The sequence below is a fragment of the Crocodylus porosus genome, unplaced genomic scaffold, assembly GCF_001723895.1.
Source record: "Crocodylus porosus isolate Cpor-Errol unplaced genomic scaffold, CroPor_comp1, whole genome shotgun sequence".
Classification (NCBI taxonomy): domain Eukaryota; kingdom Metazoa; phylum Chordata; order Crocodylia; family Crocodylidae; genus Crocodylus; species Crocodylus porosus.
In genome coordinates this window covers 56,728,437-56,741,094 of record NW_017728906.1, presented here as the reverse complement: position 1 = coordinate 56,741,094, position 12,658 = coordinate 56,728,437, and positions in this window count along the sequence as shown.

Here is a 12,658-nt window from a genome sequence, read left to right as displayed (position 1 = left end):
AGGAGGGGGTTGGGGTTTGCCTGATCTGAGTGGAGGTAGAAAAGGGGCTAAAAACAACCCAGTCATGGTTGGGGGTGGTAGGGTGGGAAGGGGCACAGTGTTGGTAAGAACAGTATAGTCCCAGAGATGGGGTGAGTGGCTGGGTTTTCCTAGCCCAAGGGTTGTGCTGTGAACACATACAGGTGTTTGCTAGATCAGGTCAACCCTTCATAAATTGGATGAACCATTTCTCAATCTAAACTTAGCTCGCCTCCTGCGTTGACCTAAATTAGATCCGGTGCCACAATTTGGGGGCTATTTAAGCCTTGAAAGTGCCTGCATGATGAGGCATTTAGATTGACCTAACCTTAGTCGATGATTGTACATGGCCTAAGAAACCACAAAGGTTATTGGATCCTGAGAAAAATATGAAAAGTCGAGTTAGTCTGCTGAGAATATTGGTGACATAGCCATCAATCTTTCTAAGTGTGACAGAATTCATAAGTTTTATATGGCAATGAATTTGTGATTATTGATTTTCTTGTAGAAGTGAGAACACTTGAATCAAGAAAATTAGATTGAGTTTAAACTAATAAAACACAACTCTTCCTTGAAGATTGTTGTAATTATTATAGCCCACAAAACTCCCCTTGGCCTGTATTGTATTTTGAACTAAAAATTAGATGGAGAATCTTGTTTTTGGAAGAACAAGTTTGATATCGGGGTTCAATTCAGTCTGCTCAAGGCAATAGAAAATCTGAGGTCAAGAAATGTGGTTATAGATTGTGTTTCAGGGTGGTAAAAATCTGAAACCATTAAACTCCAAAGGGTAGTTATATTTATAAAATGATTTAGTTGTATCAGTACTGCTTCTAATCCTCTAGCCAAAATCTACCATTTCATTTTGCACTGTGTCCCACTTTTAGGCAGGTCAAGAATTGATTGTGTTTTCTTTCCTTCATTTTCTGGATAGAGCAGATTTAGTGGTCAGTGAGAAAAAACTTATGATGTATGTTGTACAGGTCAGTATAATCCTTCAGTAGCTTGAACTGTTAATTTGTCATATTTCATAGGTGCATTTTTTTCTTAAACTTATGTAGCTATCATATATGATATTTTATTTTGTAAAACATTCTAGGAAGGAAAAAAGGAAAACAACTAGGAACACTGGCTGATTTAGCTCATATAGAAATCAACTCAGTCCTAATGAAACCAATTGGCCCACATATGGTTCAACATATACCAAAACATTTGCAGGCCTAGAGCCTAAAACAAAAGACTCTGAACAAAATATGACTTCTTACTACTGGGATTAAGAGCAATAATGATAAAGTTTGTATGTTACTGGGTGTATCTACACAAGATGCTTTACTGTGCAGTAGCATAGTTTACTGCACAGTAAGCATTCTGGTCTACACATGCACATTCTTACTGCACAGTAAATTTTGTTACAAGACTCATACTGTGGGAGGGCCCTCCCTGGCCCTGGCCCTGGCCCTGGCCCTGGCACCAGCCCTGAACCTGGCTTGGTCATGCTACCCTGGCTCCCAGGCTCCCTCCTTACAGCATATTGGGAGGCAAGAGATAGTGCAAAACTTTATTCAGTAGCCCATGCCTCCACAGCGAGGTGAGTAGGGGCATCTCACAAGCCAAGGAACACATCGATGCTGGTGGTGATGTCCTCCTCAGCTGTGGAGGACAGGGAGATGTAGTACAGCCACAGATAGCTTTCCAGGCAGCAGAGAAGGTTGCAGAGCAGCCCAAGCTTGCATCTCCACACTGTCAAAGCTCAGGGTTCTGTGCCAGGTGCACAGATGTACCCAAGGTACCACAGCCAAAAGAAGTACCAGAGCATAGTGGATCAAGCTCCCCTTGGTCTATGCAAACACCTCCTTGTATAGCACCCAAGACACATGCAGAAGGGGCACACTTGGGGCACAGCCTCAGTGCAGGTGAGGGCTGGTCCCAGGGCACTTCCCTGGAGCTGCCACCTGTGGAAAGGGTGTGGTACAGGCAACTCCTCATTCCAGTTATCTGGGAGCCCCATACCTGGGTGCTGTGGCCTTGGTGGCAGCATAGGAAACTGGTGGGCCTGCAGGAGAAGAAGAGAGGCCATGGAGTTGGAATCCATGCCATCATGCCATCAGGTGTTGTCAGGAGCATAGCCTGTCCTGGGCTGGGAACAGGGTGAAGGAATCAGGCTGCCTTCAACCAGCACCCAGCAGCACATTGGACCCTGAGGAGTGAGTGGGGATGTGGGGCTCAGCAAGCAGTTGCCTTGACCTGGGCCTGTCTGGCCAACTTACCATGGTCCCTGGGCACCCAGGCATGCCCAACCACCAATCTGAAGTACTGAACAGCTCCTCCTACAGAGCATCTCATTTCAGAAATGTTGCAAACTCTCATAAGCAGCTTCTTTCTCATGGCTCTTCAGGGCCTGCAATTGCATGCAGGGGAGAGGCTGCAGTTGGCAGCCAGGATGCAGCCTCAGGGTCATTACTTCCTACAGCAGGAGGACCACATAGGATCAGGCCCTCTTCCTGGATTGGTTGATGATGGCTATGAAGAACCGGAAGATGGATGTGTGAATATGGTGGGCAGAGGTCATTGCCTTGCAGGACAGGTGGTGGGCAGAGAAGGTCACCCACAAGGACACATGGGACTGGGTGGACCAGGAGTTCAGGGCACATTTTCTGACCCTGGAGTGTGAGGATGTAGAGGACCAGTGGGTACAATGTGCAGTCATGACCAGGGCAGTGCAGTACAAGCCACAGAGGGGGACCAACAGGTGCTGGACACTGTCTTGACCCTAGCTGTTTCCTTCTTGCAGCTTGCTACCCCACCCCAACCCTAGCCCCACCTCCCCCTGGCAGCTGCCTATCTCCCAACAGTATGCTCTTTCATGGGCCTGGATGGAGGTCTAGTGATACCCCCATGAGCCAGATGCGTTTGTCACAACCCCTACACCTGGTCCCCACTCATTCATCCCCCTGGCCTAAGCCAAGTACCACTGCTTGCCCCAGATCCACATGTATGCAGAGCCAGATTTGCCAGTGGAGAAGCCACCTGTGCCTGGGGGATCAGCAGCTGCCATCACCCCGGGTGATCCCTCTGCCCACTGGAGATCTGGCACCCCTGGTGTGAAATCAGGGCTGACAGGGAGAAGTTCCAAAATATGTAAACAACATGAGCACTGCCTGCCCAGCCAGCACTCACATTGGTGAAGACACTGCAGTGGCCAACAATCACATGTAGCACAATGGAGTGAAAGCCACACTGGATGTAGCAGGGGTGGTCCTAATGGGGCAGACAAGTAAAGGAAATGTGGGTCCCATCAAGGGCCCTGATGCACTGGGGGAATCCCAGGGTATGGAACCCTGCCATCACCTCCAGGGGGTCAAACACATAGAGCATAGTGTGCTCCAGTGTATCCTGAAGGGCATTGCACACCTGCAGGATGGTCACCTCAGTGGTCAACTTGCCACGTCCAAGAGGAAGCCCATGTATCAGAGGCTAGTGGGCAGAGCCAGCTTCAGCAGGGTGATGGCAAGCCAGGTGTCTGTGGATAGGCACTGCTGCATGCTGATGTACTGCCACTCCAGGTGCAGGCAGAGCTTCTCCAGGAGACCCAGGAAGGTGGCCTGGGTCAAGTAGACTGCCTCCAGCCTTTGCTCATTGTCCCAGGTTTGCTGGACAATGTGCAGCCACCAATCCTGGCTGGCCTGGTAGGCCAAGAGGTAGTGGGGCCAGAGGCCCAGGAGGGCAAGTGCAGCCCTGGCAATGGCAGCCTAGAGCCTGTCATTATCATTCCTGCCATGATTTGGCCAATCAGATGGGGTCCAGGCAACAGCTGCATGGTGGTCACAGCCCTTAGCCACAGGACCTTGGCCACTGTGTGTGGGGGAGATGGCCGTGAGTAAACCAGTGGGCCATCAGGACCAGCACAGTGGCCAGGGGGAGCCTGGGGCTCTGGGTGTCACTGCCAGAGGCAGAGGCTAGAGGACCTATGGTGCAGGGAGGCAGATGCTGCAGTGTGAGATTTGCCATGTGCTGCCTCCATGCTTTGCACACTGCTGCTAACCAGAAACACAGCTGACCAGGTAGCAAGAAGTGGGGCTGCCTTTTAAACATGGCCTCTGGCCCTAGGCAACTTCAGCTGGAGCCTGCCATTCCCCCTGGTGGCAGTAGGGGCCTGTTGTAGGGCCACAGGAAGTGGGAATAGTTTGTTGCCATGTTCCTGTATGTGTAGATGCATGCCGGGTGTATTTACTCACAAATAAACTGGCCCAGGGTTAAATGCATATGTAGACACACCCATTGACATTGGAACAATATAAAATTCCAATATACAAATAGTGTGTTTGCTGCTCTGTATCCAGGAGAAATTGAGTGTGATAATTGTGGCAGCTACTTTTTCAAAACTATGTACTTATCTGAAGTTCACATCATGCAGTTTTCTCTACTACCATTCATTGTATATTTACAGGCAATCTGATTAGTCTGTATTCTCAGACATCATTGTCCCCTGACTAATTATAATTATTCTACTACCAATCAAATAGATATCTGTATATGAGTATGATCAATCAATTCCATATACAATTCCTCCCTGGAATAGATTCTTTATGATCAATGAAAAAAATATGTCATTGCTTACAGTCCATCATACCTCTCCAGGTCCTTTCCTGTGGTACTACAGCCTATCCATTGATTCCCCAGTCTGTATTTGTACATGAAGTTATTCTGTCCCAAGTGCATGTTGAATTTCATCTCATTCATTGTGAACCATTTCTCCAGTCTATACAGGTCGTTCTGGATCCTAGCCCTGCCCTCTGGAGTGTCTGCAACATGGTGGGATCTGCAAATTTGCTAAGTATACACTTGATTCTGTCATCCAAACCATTAATGAAGATGTTGAACAATACCACACCCTGGGAAAGCCCACTTGATACTTCCTCCCAATTAAACATTGAGCCATTGAGGACTGTTCATTTAGTATGATGTTCCAATGAGTTATGCATCCACCTTACAGTGCTGTAGTGTAGTCTATGTGTTCTTAGCTTGTTAATGAGAATATTGTGCGAGACTGTTGAAAGCCTTGCTAAAGTCAAGGTATACCGATTTCACTGCTCTCCCCTCATCCACAGAGGTTGTCACTTTATCATAAAAGGAAGTAAGATTGATCAGGCAGAACTTGCTCTTGGTGAATCTATGCTGACTACTCCTGATCACCTTTTTCTCCTCTAGGTGCTTCACAATGGATTCCTGGAGGACCTACTCCATGTTCTTTTCAGGTATTGAGGTCAAACTGACTGGTCTGCAGTTCCCCAAGTCTTTCTTCTATATTTGCATTTTTCCAGTCATATGGAACCTCAGCCAACCTCTATGACTTTTCAAGTAGGATAGCCAGTGATTCCAGAGTTATTTCAGGCAATTCCTTCAGTAACCTTGCATGCAGCCCATCTACATCTACTAACTTGAAAGCATCTAGCTTCTCCAAATAGTAGATGTGGGTGGGATGCATGCAAGGTTATTGAAGGAATTGCCTGAAGATGTCTTCCACAGAACTATAGTTTCTCTGGTCTTCCTTTTATTTTTGACATACCTGTAAAATTCCTTTTTATTGCCTTTCATGTCCCTTGTCAGCTGCCTCTCAAATTCTGGCTTGAGTTTCCTAATTTTTCCCCTATATGACTGTGTTATACTTACATATTTTTCCCTAGTACTATGACCAACTTTCCACTTATTATAGGATTCCTTTGTGAGTTTCAACTCCTTGAACAGATTTCTGTCTAGCCAGGTTACCCCCCTGTGCCCTTAAGAGAGCCTCCTTAAAGTACAGCCAGATCTCCTGGACTCCTTTTCCCCTCAAAGTTGCCTCCCAAGAGATCCTGTTCACTTGATTCCCCAAGTTTTTTAAAATTTGCTCTTCTGAAGTCCAGTGTCCTCATTTTTTGGCTCTTCTTCATTCCTCTCCTAGGCAACTTGAACTTTGTTATTTTGTGGTCACTGTCCCCAAGATACATTCCACCTTCACATTCTCAACCAATTTCTACCTGGTTCTGCACAGTAAATCAAGAGCTTCCTTTCTCATTTTTTTCTATTGTCTGATTCAAAAGACTGATCCCCAACACACACCAAACCCTTGCTGGACTGCTTGTACACTGTTCTTGTTCCCTCTCAGTAGATGTCCTGATAATTATAGTTCCCCATGAGAATCTAGTCCTGCAATTTGGAAACGTCCATCATATGTTTAAAGAAGGTCTTGTCCACCTCCTCCTCTTGGTTTGGAGGTCTGTATCATACTCCCCATTACATCACCCCTCTGACCTTTATCCAGAAGTTTTCACCAGGCCTGTCTTCTACTTTGTATTGTATCTTCAAAACCATGTAAATATCTTTTATATATATATATAACAACACCTCTTCATTTCCCATCCCCCCATCTATCTTTCCTGAAAAAGCTATACCTAACTATGACCATGCTCTAGTCATGTGATCTATCCCCCCACACCTCTATTACATCATAATTATGTGACTGTACAAGGATCTCCTGTGATTGTACTTCCTGTTGGTTCTCCATACTTCTCACATTAGTATAAAAAATGTCAAGTGTCTGACTGTTCTAACCTCTCCCTTAGAGCATTGCCAAAGTTTTCATTATTTCCAAGCCTGTTTATAAGTTTTCCAAGGCTTTTATCCAGGCTTCCAAGTTTTTATCCAGGTCTCAAAGCTCCTTACTTACCTCCTGGCTTTGGCCTTCACCCCCAAGTGAAACTAGCTTGAAGCACTCCTCACAAGGTTAGCAAGCCACTACTCAAAGACAATCTTCTCTCTCTTCATCAGGTAGACCCTATCTCCCCACAGTAGTCCATATTCCTGGAACACCACCCCATGGTCAAAGAACACAAAGCCCTGGGAGCAACACCATTTACACATCCATGTGTGGATCTCTAGAATACATCTAGAGATTGATCCATTAACATTTGTTAATGGATCCAGCTCTTATGAAAAGGGAAAGCCCTTTACAGATTATGCAGCAGTCAATGTGAAAAAGGAGGAAGTTCAGAGTGGGAAGTGTGTTCTGCATTCAATGCAGGTAGCAAAAATCATGACAATAGCTGCAATATTGACTGGAATATTGACTGGAATGACTGACTAAAATATCACATGGGCCCCGTCTCCTTCACCTTTGCACCCAGAGCAGAAAGGCAATTTGCCATTAGATTAGAATATGGACAACAAAAATTTGCTATGAAGCCCTTAGAAAAAATAAAAATCCTGGAGTAAACTCTTTAAAAGAACTATATACTATAGTAAATTTGGCCTTTTTTTGCACTTTTAAAAATGCAAAATATTCAAAGATGTAATCAACCTGGGCCACCACCCTCAGCAATCCATGGCTCCTGACAACTCAATGGGTGATTTAATGGTTCCCTTGTCTCTATGCGGTCTTCAGACTCATGTTCGCCAGGCCTTGATGGTATTTCAGAATTCTTGAGTTCACAGGTTTTCAACAAACATAGGGCCACTTCTTCCATGGTGTTTCAGCGTGGTGCTCAATTCCCCAGGCCTCACAGTGTTAGTGTCTATGTAACAGGTCACCTTTCTGTGGCAAGTACTTCACTTGAAACTGCAAAGGCAAGAATTGTAATCTCCTGCCTCCCCTATAGTCATTCCCATGCCTGGTGGGTGTTATCGAATATTGCCACTCCAGAGTTCTTCATCTTAATACTCCATGGCTGTGTCCACATGAGCATGGATGTTTGGTTTCCTAGGGACAAGTAGCAGTGGGACACCTTGTGCTGGTGCTAGTCATCCCCTGGGAACACCTGTACCACACACCCTTTGGTGCATGGCAGGTTATCCTGGGTGGGGTAGGGGAGGTTTGTAGTGCCCGAGTGTTTGGAGCTTCCAATGTCTAAAATACAAAGACCCCCTATTGCACTTAATTGAACCAAATTTCAAACCTAGTGCTTTATGAATTGACACAACACTCAGTTCATAAATAGCAGAAAGGTTTGTTTTAATAACTACTAACAAGTTACAGCACTAAATGACAGAAGAATACTCTTTCCCAATATAAAATGAGCTATATTACCACACAGTCCTTGTATTATTAGCTGCAGGAGGCTGTCTTCATGAAGGCAGGAAGTAGTTCTTGTATAGCCTCACAGTGTGGATCCTTCACTTTTGGCTGGGTGGTAAAGAATGGCTTCTTGGGTTTTCCCTGGACTGCACACACCTTGCTGACAGTTCTGTTTTGCCTTTTATACTGTTTTAATTGTATAGCTACAAAGCATTCCTTCTTGATAGCTAATTAATCAAAGTCTGAACAAAGCAGGCAAAGATGGAATTAACATATTACAATTGTATTATGTTTGTGTGCGTGTTTATGAAGTTTGCAAGCTTTTGATCAGTTTTGGAATTAAATGGGGTGGGTATTGATTGAATGAGATAGCTTTTGGAAATTGATTACAGATTACTACTTTTCCATAGTTATTTTAACAATGGAGCTGTATTAAATAGTTTATGACAGACATTTGACATACATGGAATGCCTGTTTTGAGAGATATGTCTTGATTGTATGGCATACCTTTATTAGACCAAAGCAGGTTTATTAAAATGTAAATGGAGGTAATACATAATAAACATTTAGAGACTAACCACCTATTCTGCAAGTGCAAGGTGAGGATCAAAGGACACTGGGGACAATGAAGATGAGTTACTTTTGGGTTACATGAAATTAGACGGATTTCTGCATAACATTTTAGACAGATATTGGATGTGTATTTGGGAAATAGGTCTTAATCAAAGCCGGGATGTGTTAACCAGGATATATTTACAGTCATGTCTTTAATGCACCTTTGCTTTTGTCTCTTACAGTCTTTGCTTTGAAGTGGATATTTTAGTTCTTTTGTTTTCTTTAGTGGCACTTAGCTTAATTGATATGTAGATGTAATTTGTAGGTTTCTCCTACAGAAAGCCACTTTAGCTTTCTGGCTTGTTCTGAGTTTTGTTACATTTATGCAATGAGTGTGTAAGGTCTCCGACAATACTTTTAACTATACTTCTCAGGTGTGGTAGAAAGTTAAGGACTGTTATTATCTTATGGAATGGCTCTGGTATTGGGTATTGCAAGCACACCACCCTTGTTTATGTCTAATGAGCCATTAGTGGAGTTTGATTGTGGAAGGCTTCTTACCTCAACCCAGTCTTGCCCCAGCCACTGTCTTGAATTTTTATGCAAGAGACACTGTCCAAGCTTTCACAATTTTCATATGCAGCACCCGAAGCTTCTGCATGGCTCCAGGAGAGCTTACTTGTCCAGCCTGCTGGGTCTCTCCCTCTTTCCTCATGCCTGGGCTTAAAAGTTTATGGGCCCCTTTTGGCTAGCCAGTTGCCTGTTTCCTCGCATTATCCCTAGCAGTGACTCATCTCCTGATCATCAGGGACCCTGGTTTTCTCTGATAACCCCGCTTCCCCAATTTTGTATTAAAAGAAATAACCCAAAATCTACATTTTCCATGATTAAAATGAAACACCACTAATAATATATATATTATGTTTTTATTAGTCATGTTTTATTATGATCATGGAAATATGTGGAAAACCAGGACCCCTGCTGATTAGCAAGTGACCTGTGTGCTGGTTGATGTGTCCTCTTAAAGAGGCAGTGCCCCTTGACTCCCTGACATAGACCTATCCCCTGTATATCCCCAGCACTGAGCCCTATTTCTGCCTTTCTCTTCTCCTCTTGGATTAAGGTCCCTGTTACAACAGGTGATAGCAGCCATTGCTGGTGAGTCACTGTGGTTTTCAGTATTAGATCTATTGAATGCTTTCTCTTCCATACTATTATACTCTGACTTATGATACAAATTCATATTCACCGTTAGAGGGGGGCCTTATACTTTTACATATGTAGCAGATGTACCTTTTAAGCTCTGGATAATTCCTGGGCTCAAGATTTTGCAATTCCAATTGGTGGAGTCCATTTGCCAATCAGAAGCAGCCAGGTGTCGCAGAGCACTCAGGTGCCATGCGCCTGAGAACAGAAAAAAACAGCTTGGAAGAGAACCCTAGTGGCAAAAAGATGGAGGTCCAGCTGGCAGCCAGAGTAACAGGTGCTGGTTGCCGGGACAACTGATGGGGGACCAGCTGACAGGAAGGGGCAGGGCTTGGCCCATATAAGCCCAGGCAGAAGTCCATGAGGGCAGTTCCCCTCTGGTGACTGAGGGAGGAGGAGCTCAGCTAGTACAAATGAAGGGGAGAACTCTGACTGTGTGAGCATCCCCTGGCCACTGCTGGGGTTGGAGTGTTTTCCTGGTAAAGATTGAATGTTGTTTGGCCGGAAAGTCTAGCTTTTTATGTTATAGCCCAGGGCCTTTGTGTTTTTGTGTTTACTGTTTTAACTGGAGGACTGGGTGAGGCTATTAGGGGTTGGAGGAGGCCTCACAGGGGCTCCACGATAGCGTAGGAACCCTGGTGCCAGAGAGGGTGTAATGTTTGGCGTGCATTGATCCCAGTCCCAGGGCAAGGGGGGACTGTGAGAAGCCCCAGAGCAAGGAAGGGGGGGGGGCTGTGAGAAGCTGCAAGGAGGTAAAGGAGAGGGCCAAGTCACAACAGGGCTCAGGTCAAAACCACGTCAGTACCACTGTGAGGCATGGGCTGTGGAATAGAGGAGGAAAAGGAGCCGCAGGTAGCACCCCCTTGGTACCAGGGTGCATAAGGTAGGCAGCCTCCTACTAATTACATCAATCAATTAATCAAATAAGATCAAGGCATGGCAGATGAGTAAGCAGGCGGTTGGCCCATAACAGGAGGGCAGAGTCACCCCTAGAAAGGCTCCAGTAGTGATATTCCTGTCACACCAGGGTAAGCTAGGCCATGCCTTTTCCCCAAAGGGAGGGGGCAAGAAGCAGTCTGGACCTCGTTTGAGACTGAGTGCTGCCAGGTTCAGAGAACTTTGGGGATGGAGACCCTAAAGCATATAAAAAAAGTGTGCTCAGCACATTTGGGGTAGAGGAGTGGTGAGGGATGGCAAGGAGAGAGGAGCTCCAGAGATGACTGTCCTCAGGACCCCACCTGAGCCTTGATGGTGCATGGATCAGTGCATGGTGATCAGGCTTTAGGAGCTGCTTGAGGTGGCTTGAACTTGTAAACCCAGCAGTGGTTGGCTAGGTGGTGCATGGATTGGGACATGGACAACCAGCCCTGGGAACAGCTCAAGGATGCTTGGGACCCACACGGTGCACAGATCGATGCATGGAGAGCTGGCCCTGGGAGCAGCTTAAGGCTGCTCAAGTTAGTCATAGCTCTAGGACAAGTAACTAGAGCCCTGCAGTATGGATCTGCATTAAACTAAAAGAGCCCCAGTGCCCAGAGCAGGGCCCAGGAAAGGAAAGGACCCCTGGTGTCAGGCCTGGGAACTGGAGGCAGTAAGGCTCAGCTTCCATGGGAGCACCCTGAGTTCGCAGTGTAGGACACCAGGCCATAGAGAGGAGCTGGAAGCACCACCAGAGAATGGCCCTTGTGGGACTGGCCACAAGGAGATAAGCGTTGGCTGCTTCAGAGCAGGAGTGGGAGTTTCTGGGGAAGCAGGTCCCACAGGGGAGGTGGGCTTGGGAGAGGAGCATCTGCCACCTCCCCCCTCCTCCATTTTGGGAGGAGGCATGTCCACATCCTGGGGCCCTAAAGAGGAGGGGCTCCAGGGAACACCCCATGGGGTGCTGAGTGCACCCCCATATTATATTACTGTTGTTGTTTCATATTGTAGAGGTTAATATAGCTATGGGTACTCCTTAAGGGAGTTTATATGGGTTTATCTGTCTTCCTGGTCTGTATGTGTTTATTGCCTATTATCAGAACTTACCTGTATTGTTGCCTGGGTGTATCTATGGTTTTGCTACCTCAGCTTACCTGGGTTATCTAAGTTGATACTCATATGTGTTTGTGTTGATGCTTAACTTACCTGTGTCAGAGTGTTAATGCTTATTCTGTTCAGGGGAGTTATTATTGCATATTCTGTAAATGACCCACTTTATGTTTTTGCAGTCTATCAAAGCGGTGCATTATGTTGATTCCAGGTTATTGTATATGGTGTCACATGCTAAGTTTACTGTAAATATTTGATGCTTCTTATTCATATGTATTTATTGTAGCAATAAATATTATATAGTTAAGTGCTGGTCTTGGCCTGGCTATGTAAAAAGAGAGGGAACTGCTCCCAGGTGGCAGGCCCCTCTCTCAGCACTCTTGCCTGACTACCCCTTCCACTGGCAGACAGGGCACACCCCTGGGTATATCCAGGCTATACACAGGTACTGTAAGAATTTCACAATGGTCATGAAATCTGCCACATGCATGTAATGATGATGTGGGATAAATTACTGAATAAGGATAAAGTTATGTGTTATGTAGAAACTAGTACACACCAAAACTAACACGGAAAACTTAGTAGCATTAGATCAAGTATTGGATTTGATTGAGTGCACTGGATTTAAGATAAGTCCACTCAAAGTGCAGCTATATAATCAAGAAGTCTCTTCCTTAGGAGTTATCTTAAACAAAAGGGAGAAAAAATTCCAACCAGCAAGGAATGGACCTTCTCAGTAAATTGCCTGTTCTCAGAAACATTATGACTTTGAAGTCCTCTTTAGTACTGACAGGATTCTG